The following is an 11,308-nucleotide window of genomic DNA, read 5'->3' on the forward strand; positions in this document are numbered from 1 at the left end:
GTACCCCAAACCCACATTTTAAACATGTATTTCCTTCTTGGTGAAAAAAAAAAACTCAGCACCTTCCCCACAAATAAAAGCACAGCCCTCAAGAATACTATATGTTATTTTTTTAGCTGAGCCTGCAATCTGTGAATGAGGGGTATAAACTTCTCTAAACCTATTTCTTCATTTAAGGAAAATAATTCACACGAAAATTATAATTACTGAGAATGACCTAAAGTTGTCATACGTATGTCTGAAATCTTTCCAGCTAATTAATCAATGTGAAGGATCTATTAGTCCCATGTGAATTTTGATTTGCATGTTAGGAGGGGACCGTGCCTTAACCCGAAGGAGTGGAAGGTGGACGCGGCATCTCAGGCACCATGGCAAATGCAAAAGAGACACTGTGGGGTGGAGGTGTCCTATCTGTGTGTCCCAGAACTGCGCATCCATCTTAACGGGTGGAAGCAGCCTGAGGACAAACCTGTCGGACTTAGGGAGGTAGAATCTGCCAAGACCCCCAGCCCACTGCAAACCCCAAGACCTGCGCCGTGGTCAGTAGGCAGGCTCACGGCTGCCTCGTGAAGTCTCTGACCCTCTCTGGGATGTCACAGTGTCACAAGGTGCCTTGCTTTGTGGATCCTTCTCCTTCCGATATGGAGACCACTGCTACCCGGCCAAAGAGTTTGGGCTGACTTAGGCCATACAGGGCTCTCGAGGTCTCGTGACGGGTAGGTTGATCTCATCACTTGTTTTATAATAAAATGATCTAGAACATACTTGATGCAAATAGGTTTGCAGACAAATTTTGCAAACAAAATGCTTGTTTATGGAGAAAGCCCTGGTGAAGCCACAAAATAAAAACTATAATGCATTCACATATCTAAAAAAGGAACTTTAGCAAGGCTGCAGGATAAAAGGTCTTACACAAAAATAATTTGATTTTCTGTAATTAGCAACAAACAATTAGAAAAGAGATTAAAAATACTCCATTAACAATAGCATCAAAGAATATTTAGATACTTCAGAATAAAGTGTTGAAAGATGTTTAAGATCTTTTCACTGAAAACTACAAAACAGTCCTGAGAGATATTAAATAAATAAAGAGATATGCCATGTTCATGGATTAAAGGCTTGAGAATGTAGAGTTTAATTCTCCACAAATGGATCATTTTGAAATATGCCCAGACCCTTCTGTTCTCCATAACAAAGGCCTGCCCTTAATGGAAACAACTTGGAGTCTTGTCTGACCTAGGGGCAGAGCAATTAGACAACTCCAAACCCCACCATCTCTCCTTTCTCACATGAGCGGGGGAGAAAAATGGCTAAGAAACATTTCTGGAAATCACAAGTCAAGGACTCAGGCCAGCTAAAAAGACTGATATTTAATCATAAAGATCATATAATGCGTTTTCTCCCCAACGTCTTACCACCTGACTAACAAGTCTCCAGTATAATTACAGAGGATTACAATCAGAAAAGCTGCAAGGCACAGACTCTCTTTAAGGAGGACTTCTTAGGGAAACACAAAGGCATCAGGGAAGAAAGAATTAACAAGGAAACTGAAGCCCTCTGATACCTATAGCTGCAGCAATCAATAAACACAACCCACATCTTAGTCTGATTAATATAAAAAATCACGAGCATCTCCATTTCTATTACCAGATACATCATGCCTGACTTTCAACAAAAAATTACAATGCATGCTAAAAGGCAAGAAAATACAGCATCTGAGAAGACAAAGGAAGCATCAGAATGATACCCAAATACTCAGCAACACAAACTTTGGAATTATCAGATAAGGAATTTAAAATAACTATTAATATGATATGTTAAGGAGTCTATGGAAAAGTAGACAACATGCAAGTACTAATGGGTAGGGTAAATAGAGAGACATCAACTCTAAGTATCAAAAGAAAATGCTAGAAATCAAAACACTGTAATAGATATAGCAAATGCCTTTTATGTGCTTATCGATAGATTGGGCAAGGCTAAGCAACGATCAGTGACCTTGAAGATACGTCAATGAAAACATCCTGAACTGATATGAAAAGAGGAAAAAAAATGAAAAGAAATGGAACAGAACAACTGAGAACTGTGGGATAATTAAAAAGGTGTAGTGATGGCCGGGCGCGGTGGCTCACGCCTGTAATCCTAGCACTCTGGGAGGCCGAGGCAGGTGGATAGCTCGAGGTCAGGAGTTCGAGACCAGCCTGAGCAAGAGTGAGACTCCGTCTCTACTAAAAATAGAAAGAAATTATATGGACAACTAAAATATATATATACAAAAAATTAGCCGGGCATGGTGGCACATGCCTGTAGTCCCAGCTACTCGGGAGGCTGAGGCAGGAGGATCGCTTGAGCCCAGGAGTTTGAGGTTGCTGTGAGCTAGACTGACGCCACGGCACTCACTCTAACCTGGGCAACAGAGTGAGACTCTGTCTCAAATTTTTTTTTTTTTTAAAAAAAAAAAAAAAGGTGTAGTGTATGTGTAATTGATACACCAGAAGGAAAAGAAATAGAAAAAGGAGCAGAAGAAATGTGTGACGTAATAATGGCTGAGTAAGGCTGGGTGTGGTGGCTCACGCCTATAATCCTAGCACTCTCAGAGGCAGAGGTGGGAGGATGGCTTGACCTCGAGGAGTTCAAGACCAGCCTGAGTGAAAGTGAGACCCCATCTGTACTAAAAATATAAAAAATTAGCCAGACGTGGCGGTATGTACCGGTAGTCCCAGCTACTCGGGAGGCCGAGGCAGAAGGATCACTTGAGCCCAGGAGTTTGAGGTTGCTATGGGCTAGGCTGACGCCACGGCACTCGCCTGGGCAACAGAGTCAGACTCCATGTCAAAAAATAATAATAATAAAAAGGTAATGGTTGAGAATTTTCCAAATTATTTAAAGACACCAAATCACAAGTCCAGGAAGCTGAGAGAACATCAATCCGGATACAAAAAACAAAAATATCCCACCTAGGATTATAACTTTCAAATTGCAGAAAACCGGGACAAAGAGAAAATCTTGAAAGAAGTCAGAAGGGAAAAGCACCTTAACTATACAGGAAAAAAAAAAAGAATTACATAATTACATTATATTCCTCTTCAGAAACCATGCAGGCAATAAGGGAGTACAATTAAGCATTTAGGCCGGGCGCGGTGGCTCACGCCTGTAATCCTAGCACTCTGGGAGGCCGAGGCGGGTGGATAGCTCGAGGTCAGGAGTTCGAGACCAGCCTGAGCAAGAGCGAGACCCCCGTCTCTACTAAAAATAGAAAGAAATTATCTGGCCAATTAAAATATATATAGAAAAAATTACCCGGGCATGGTGGCGCATGCCTGTAGTCCCAGCTACTCAGGAGGCTGAGGCAGTAGAATCACTTAAGTCCAGGAGTTTGAGGTTGCTGTGAGCTAGGCTGACGCCACGGCACTCACTCTAGCCCGGGCAACAGAGCGAGACTCTGTCAAAAATAAATAAATAAATAAACATTTAAAGTGTTGAAGCAAACAAACAAGGAAAAACACAAACCTAGAATTTTGAATCCAATGAAATTATCTTTCAAATGGGAAGGAGCAATAAACATTCTCAGATAAACAAACACAGAGGCATAAATATGTAGATACACCTCACAAGAAATGTTTTAAAAAAAATTCTTCAGAGACAAAGAAAATGATGCCAGTCAGCAACTTGGATCTACATATAAAAAGGAGGAGTGTTAGAAAAGGAATTAAAGAAGATGATATAGGGAAAAATCAAACTGTCTTTCTTTTCACTCACACTCAATACAGAACACTTCTGTGATCCAATGTGTGGGGATTTTCCAGTACTCTGCAGACACCAATGGGGTGTCCTACAATTCAATTCAGTTCTCACACTAACCAGAATTAGTGCAGACACCACAAGTCCCACAAGACTGCCCCCCCCCCCCCACTTCAGACATCAATCACAAGTAGTAGGTCCCTTGGTCAGACACAACTTCTATTCAACTTGGCTACAAATCACAAGTTCTCACAACCTCATTCCTGGGTTCTACCCTTTGCTAGAATGACTCACAGAACCCTGGGAAACACATTACTTACATTTAACAGCCAAGTGGAAGAGATGCCTAGAGTAAGGTATGGCAGAAGGGGCTCGGAGCTTCTACGCCTCCTGTGGCTGTGACACCCTCCCACACCTCCATGTGTTTAACAACCCAGAAGACCTCCAGACCTCATCCTTTGGGATTTTTTGTGGAGGCTTCAGTATGTAGGCATGACTGATTAGATCACTGACAACTGGTGATCCACTCAACCTTCAGCCCCTCTCCTCTCCCTGGAAGTTGAAAAGAACTGAAAGTTGCAACTTTCTAATCACATAATTGGTTCCCCTGGCAACCAAGGCCCCCATCCAAAGGCTATCTGGGATGCCCCCAGCCACCAGTCATCTCAGTAGCATACAAAAGACACTTATCACTTCGGATATTCCAAGAGGTTTAGCAGCTATATGCCAGAAAATGGGAATGAAAACTAAAATATATATTTCCATTGTATCACAGTGTACCAATATCTTTTATTCTTAATTGATCTAATAGTTAACTGTTTGTTCAAAGTAATAATAGCAAAAATGCTATTGGGTTGGGATTATAGCTTGAGGATAAGTGAAATGAATGACAACAATGTTATAAGGGAAGGGAGGAAGGAATTGGGTTTGCCTCATTACAAGGTAACTGCACTACCCATGAGGAAGTACAGGGTCATTTGAAAATGAACTTAAATTAGTTGTAAATGTCTACCGCAGACCTTAGGGCAACAACTTAAAAAAATTCAGGAAGTATAATTGATATGCTAAGAAAAGAGAGAAATAGAATCATATAAAATACTCAATTAAAACCAGAGAAGACAGAAAAGGAATGAAAGAGTAAAAAAATTTAAAAAAGAAAAGAAAAAGGGTAATGAAAGCAGTTACAAATATGGTAGATATTAATCCAACCACATCAGTCATCACTTTAAATATGAATGGCCTAAATATACAAACTAAAAAAAAAATAAACTGTCAAAGTGTGTTTTTAAAAACTCAATTATATTGGAACGATACAGAGAAGATTAGCATGGCCCCTGCGCAAGGATGACACGCAAATTCGTGAAGCGTTCCATATTTTTGGATGTATGCAAGAACGTTTTTCCAGTTACATTCTGATTTTTTTTTTCTTACTGAAATGAATAGAGTTTCTTAAATATCTTTTGTCTGAAGCTTTGTTAAACAAGACACTTTTTGCAAGGTTAATACTAAGCTAAATTAAAGTGATTAAGAATCTATTTACTATCCTTGAACAAAACCACAGAGTGATTTCATAGGCTTGCAAAAAGTTGAATCTTTTGGGAGCTATCTGTATTTGGAGCAAAAGCAGGAAACTGGTGAGAACAGATAAAACAGAATTCTGTCCACGAATTTAATGGCAATAAACCAAAACTGCCTCTGAGTTGTTAACCATGCCAGCTGAGTCCACATTTCTCAATTCCTTCCAACTACTACTGGCAGGAAACTTATCAAGGGAGATTGGTATCAATGGCTGAATTAAGCAAAATGTTGATTCCATTCGTTCTCAATCAAACATTGACTAATAGTTTTGATGGTATGCATATTATATTCCTTTTGTTGTACTTTTAACTGTAGGAATGAATACATGTACTATCATTTTAATCAAAAAAATAAATAAATAAAAACTCAATTATAGGTTGTGTACCAGAAACCCACTTTAAATATAAAGATACAGATAGATTAAAAATAAATGAATGGAAATAGATAAGCTAAGATAACACTAGCCAAAAAAAAAAAAAAAAAAAAACAAAACTGGAGTAACCATATTAATTTCAAACAAGGCAAACTTCAGAACAAGGGAAATTATCAGGAATAAAGTGGGACATTACATAGTGTTTAAGGAATTAATTCTCCAAGAATATATAACAATTCTTAGCATATATGTGTCTAACAAAAAAGCACCAAAATATGTTAGGCAAAACCTGCTAGAACTGCAAAAAGAAATAAATCCACCATTACATTTGGAAACTTCAACATTTCTCCATCATTAATTGACAGACCCAGCAAGCAGAAAATTGGTAAGGATGTATTGATAGTTGAACTGAAAAACACTATCAATTTACTGGGTTTAATTGACATTTATAAAATATTTTATCCAATCTCAGAAGAATATAAATTCTTCTCAAGCCCAAATTGAACATTTATCAAGATAGAGCATATTCTGAGATATAAAAGTACTTTAACAAATTTAAAAGAATAGGAACCATATAATGTCGGCTCTCAAACCACAGTGGAATTAAACTAGAAATCAATAACAGAAAGATACCTAGAAAATGCCAAAATATTTGAAGATTAAACACACTCCTAAATAACACATGGGTCAAAGAAAAGGTTTCAAAAAAAAAAAAAATACTGTGGACAAAGTAAAAATGAAAACACAAATTATCAAAATGTATGGGATGCAGCAAAAGTAGTGCTTAGAGGAAAGTTTATAGCACTGAATGCATACATTAGAAAAAAGAAAGATCTGAAATTAACAATATAAACTTCCACCATAGGAAACCAGAGGGAAAAAAGAGTAATATAAACCTAAAAAAAGTCAAAGAGAAGAAATAATTTAAATCAAGGCAGAAATCAATGAAATTGAAAACAGGGTATCAGTAGATAAAAATCAATGAAATTAAAAGCTGATATTTTTCAAGATCATTAAAATTGATTAATAAATTGATCAACTTAATAAGCCTCTAAGCAGGCTAACCAAGAGGGAATGAGATAAAGCACAAATTACTAAAATCAGAAATGAAAGAGAGACAATTATTACTGAATCTGTGGATATTAAAAGAATAATAAAGGAATATTATAAGCAATTCTATGTTTGCAAATGTGATAACTTAGATGAACTGGAAAAATTCTATGAAAAATATCTTTCTTGAAGAAATAGATGATCTGAATAAGTCTCTATCAAAAATGTGAATCAGAAATTAACCTTCCAAAGCACAAAGTACCAGGTCTGGAGGGTTTCACTATTGAATTCTACCAAACATCTGAGGAAGAAATGATACTGATTCTCTACAACCTCTTCGAGAAAGCAGAAGCAAAAAAAACACTTCCTACCTTTCTCTATAGGGTCAGCATTACCCTAATACCAAAATCAGATAAACACATCACAAGAAAGGAGAACCACATACCAATATATTTCATGAACATAGCTGCAAATGTTCTCAATCAAATATTACTAAATTAAATCAACAAAATTATACACCATAACCAAGTGAAATTTATTCCAGGTATGTAAGGCTGATTTGACCATTTAAAAATTCAAATACAATTCATCACATCAATAGGCTAAAGAAGAAAAATCATACAATCATATCAATAGATGCACAAAAAGCATTTGATGAAATCTAACACTTACATATGTTAAAAACTCTTAGCAAACTAAGAATAGAGAACTTCCTAAGCCTAATAAAGAACATCTACAAAAAAATAAAAAGAGCTACCAAGTCACCAGTAGACATGAAAGAATCTTAAATGCATATTACCAAGCATAAGAAGCCAATCTGAAAAGGCTGCATTCTGTATGATTCCAACCATATAACATTCTAGAAAAAGCAGAACTGTAGAGATGTGGTTGCCAAGGACTTGGGGAGGGCCAGAATGACTAGGTAAAACCTACTCATTAGGGGATTTTAAGGGCAATGAGACTGTTCTTTATGATACTGTAACGGTGGATACGTGACATTATGCATTTGTCAAAACCCACAGTACTTTACCACACAAAGGGTAATAAAACTATGGACTTTAGTTCATAATAATGCACCCATATTTGTTCACTGATTGTAACAAATGTACCGTACAGATGAAGACATTAATAAGTTAGAGACCTCACCTAAATGCTGGGGTGCTTACCAGAATCCCTCATCGGTGGGCCCTGAACTCCATTTTCTCCGGACCCTCAAGAGATTATCGTCAATGCTTCTCAGCTTTCTCAGCCACCACTTGCATATGAGAAAATGCCTCTGGAGAAAAACGGGCACCAAATGTCAGATATACCTTCCTGGGGTTCTCCTTTCCATGGAATCTGAGCCCTTCAAGTCTTCCTGCCTCGGTGGTTCTCCTATAACCACAAATCAATTTTCTTAATACTGTGTCCAAGGTTTATAACTGTTCTTGGCTGGAGAGCTGGTGCCCTGTGCTCCCTAAAATTAACTGGAAGCAGTTATAAAGAGTAAGAAGATCAGTAGGCCATAGTCAAAAGACCATGACAGGAAGAAAATATTTGCATATGTTGTATACAATATATAAAGAGCCACAATAATCAATAAGAATAGAAAGAATCAACACAAAGGAAGATGAGCAAAGGGTATTAGCAGCCCATTCACAAACAAAGCACAAATAGGCTATAGATGACTATATCTAATAGATGTACAAGCTCACTCTTCACCAAGAAAATGCAATTTAAGCTAGCCATAAACTGCTGTTTTTCATACGTTGGATTTTTTAAATTTTACAAATTAATACAATATATTAATTTGGTGGTAAAATTGGGACTTTCATGTTCTGTGGAAGTGGGAGTGAAAATTGCTAATTGGCAGATTTCAAAGTTGTCTACCCTTTGACTCAGCAATTAGTTTTAAGTCTCTGTCACTCAGAAACTTTCATTAAAGTACACAAAGATATACTAGCTAATAAAAGCATTTGTTGAGAACCCACTATTTGCCAGACATTGTTCTTAGTGCTTTACAGGAACTAACTCATATAATTCTCACAATGACATAGGGACAATAGATGTATCCCAGTCTGAATGGTAGTTGAGATAGGAAACTAAAGATAAAATATAAATAGACAATGCTACTATAAGCTATAGAAGGGTTAGCTATTGTCTCAAATACTAGGTAGCAGAAGCAAGATTTTCAAAGAGAGATAGAGAAAGAGAGAGAATGGCTGAATGTAGGAGACTGTGCTTGGTTTGGAGGATGGAAATAGATCAGGAAGTGTTGCCCGGGTAAATCAAGGGGCTGTGACACAGAACCAGGTGGAAATAGCCACAGGGCTGGGCTAGCCATACTCTGAAATTGATAACCATGGGAGAAGATTTTGTTACTTCCACACCAAGTATTTTCAATCACCTGCCACTTCCTTGCACTCCACTATGCCAACTGCTGTGGGGTTTGGGGAAGAAGTACAAAACATAGTCTCTGTCTCTAAGGATCTAGACATCTTTGCAAGATCATGGTGTGCTCCCCTCCAGCCTCCCAGAGAAGAAGCCCTGCCCAGGCATCTAGGCAGCATCTACAGCATGGTGTGGAGTTTCCTGTGACGTTATCTCTACTGCCTGACTCTGCTCTTCTTGAAAGCATTCCTGCATCATCCCTGTGTCCTCCACACTCACACAGTGTCTGGCACACCATGGATGGCTGTGGAACAAATGAATGGTTCTATCTGTGGATGGGTAGATGGGAGAATAGCTTAGTGGGTGGTTGGTTGGGGAGATGGGCAAATAGTTCATATTTAGTAATAGCCTTTTCCTTACTATATGCACATGAGAGGGTTGCACTAAGTGATGTCTAAGGTTTACTGTTCTGCAAATATTTTTATATTCTGATCTAGTGTGTTTCCATCCTTCAAGATTCCAGTTTTGTGGAATTTATTTTTACCCTCCAAGTTGCACCAGTACAGAGAAAACTATGATTTAAAATGGTGCTGTTTCTTTTAACTGTATTTGCTCTTTTCAAAGCAGAAAGATCTTTTGTACCTACTGTTTCATGTTTCTGAGAAGACAAACACTAACAGCTTCAGGGCTGAAAATCGGAATATCTGTCCACTCTTGTATTTATTCTTATCTCGAAAGAAAATCTATCTCATGTTGATTACTTTGTATCGTTGCCATGCATAATAAAATTCTGATGTGTTTCAGAGTGTTACATTTCCAGCAATTCTCAGCACAGTCACATACAGCTGAGTCAGGCATCAAGATGGCGCAGTAAGGCTTCCAGCAGTGTGGCTCAGCCTGCAGAAGCGGCCGCTTCCTGGGCATGCTCTTCCATGGTGGAGGGCTGGAGGACAAGAGGCCAAGCCAAACCATGCTAGGACATTCCACACCTCTGCTGGGATGCACTTGGGTCATGTCCACTCATGTTCCACCAGCCAAAGTAAACCCCACAGAACTAGGGCAGGACAGGGCAGGGCCCGGGCTCATGCGGGGGAGGGAAGAGTAAACACGTGGTGGATAACAATACAAGCTGTCACAGGGGGTCCCCCTGCTCCTATGTCTGCTGAGCTCTGCCTGCTTTGTCTGCTTGGGTGGTTTTACCACCAGTGAGTAAGGAGACAGTAAAAAGAGTCACCATTTATCAAGTATCAACTATGTCCCAGCCACATCACATATATTATTGTTAATCCTCACCACAAATCTGTAAGGTCAAAGTTGTTCTGTGCGCATTGCACTTTCTCTTAAAGCTACAGATCAAAGAGAGAAATTGACTAGTCCCATGTCACTAAGTGAGTCCATGACAAAGACAGATGTCAAGCCCAGCTCCACCAGCACACACAATCGCCCATGAGCTCTTTCCAGTTTAGGTGGGTCCTCAGCCTCATTGGTCATCTTATCTGATGATTTATCTATCTGCGCCAACGAAGACCACAATGAAATACTCCTACACACCAAACAGAATGACTCAATTCAAAAGATTCAAAATACCAAGTGTTTAGAAGACGTAGAGTATGGAGAACGCCAGGCGCTACTGGTGGCGATGGAAATTGGCTCTTTGGAAAATAATTTTACATTATCTAATAAAGTGGAATGCAGACTCTATAACTCAGCAAGTCCACTCCCCCGTGTATAGTGCCCTGCATGTGTGTGTATAGCATGTGTACACAGTGTGTGTGTATACCCAACAGAAATGCATGCCCCTGGACACCTGGATACATGTACATGCACAAGAATTTTCTCAGCCACATTGCTTAAATTGCCCCAAACTGGAAATAATCCAAAGGTCCATTGATGGTAGAATGGACCAAATTAATTCTCATCTATTCATATATGGGTATACATACAACAATGAAAATGAACGAGCCACAGCTCCAGACAACCACGCAGTGGGTTAATCTCATGGACATACGTTGAGTGAAAAAGGCCAGGCTCCAATGAGTGCATACTGCAAAATTCCATTTATGGAACGTGCAAAAAGCAAGTAAAACCATATTCTTGTTAGGTAAAAAAAAATCTGAAAAGAATCATGAGAAAAATGAATAACATTTATTAATAGCACAGCAGTTACCTTTGTGCGGGGAAAAGGAAAGTGAGGTTTGG

The 11,308-nt window shown here is 38.7% G+C and overlaps 1 pseudogene; it reads left to right on the forward strand.

The window, feature by feature from the left end:
- The first annotated feature begins 5,017 nt into the window (after positions 1-5,017).
- LOC138387782 (U6 spliceosomal RNA) lies at positions 5,018-5,117 on the forward strand (annotated as a pseudogene).
- Positions 5,118-11,308: the final 6,191 nt, after the last annotated feature.

Source organism: Eulemur rufifrons, chromosome 1, assembly GCF_041146395.1.
Source record: "Eulemur rufifrons isolate Redbay chromosome 1, OSU_ERuf_1, whole genome shotgun sequence".
Taxonomy (NCBI): Eukaryota; Metazoa; Chordata; class Mammalia; order Primates; family Lemuridae; genus Eulemur; species Eulemur rufifrons.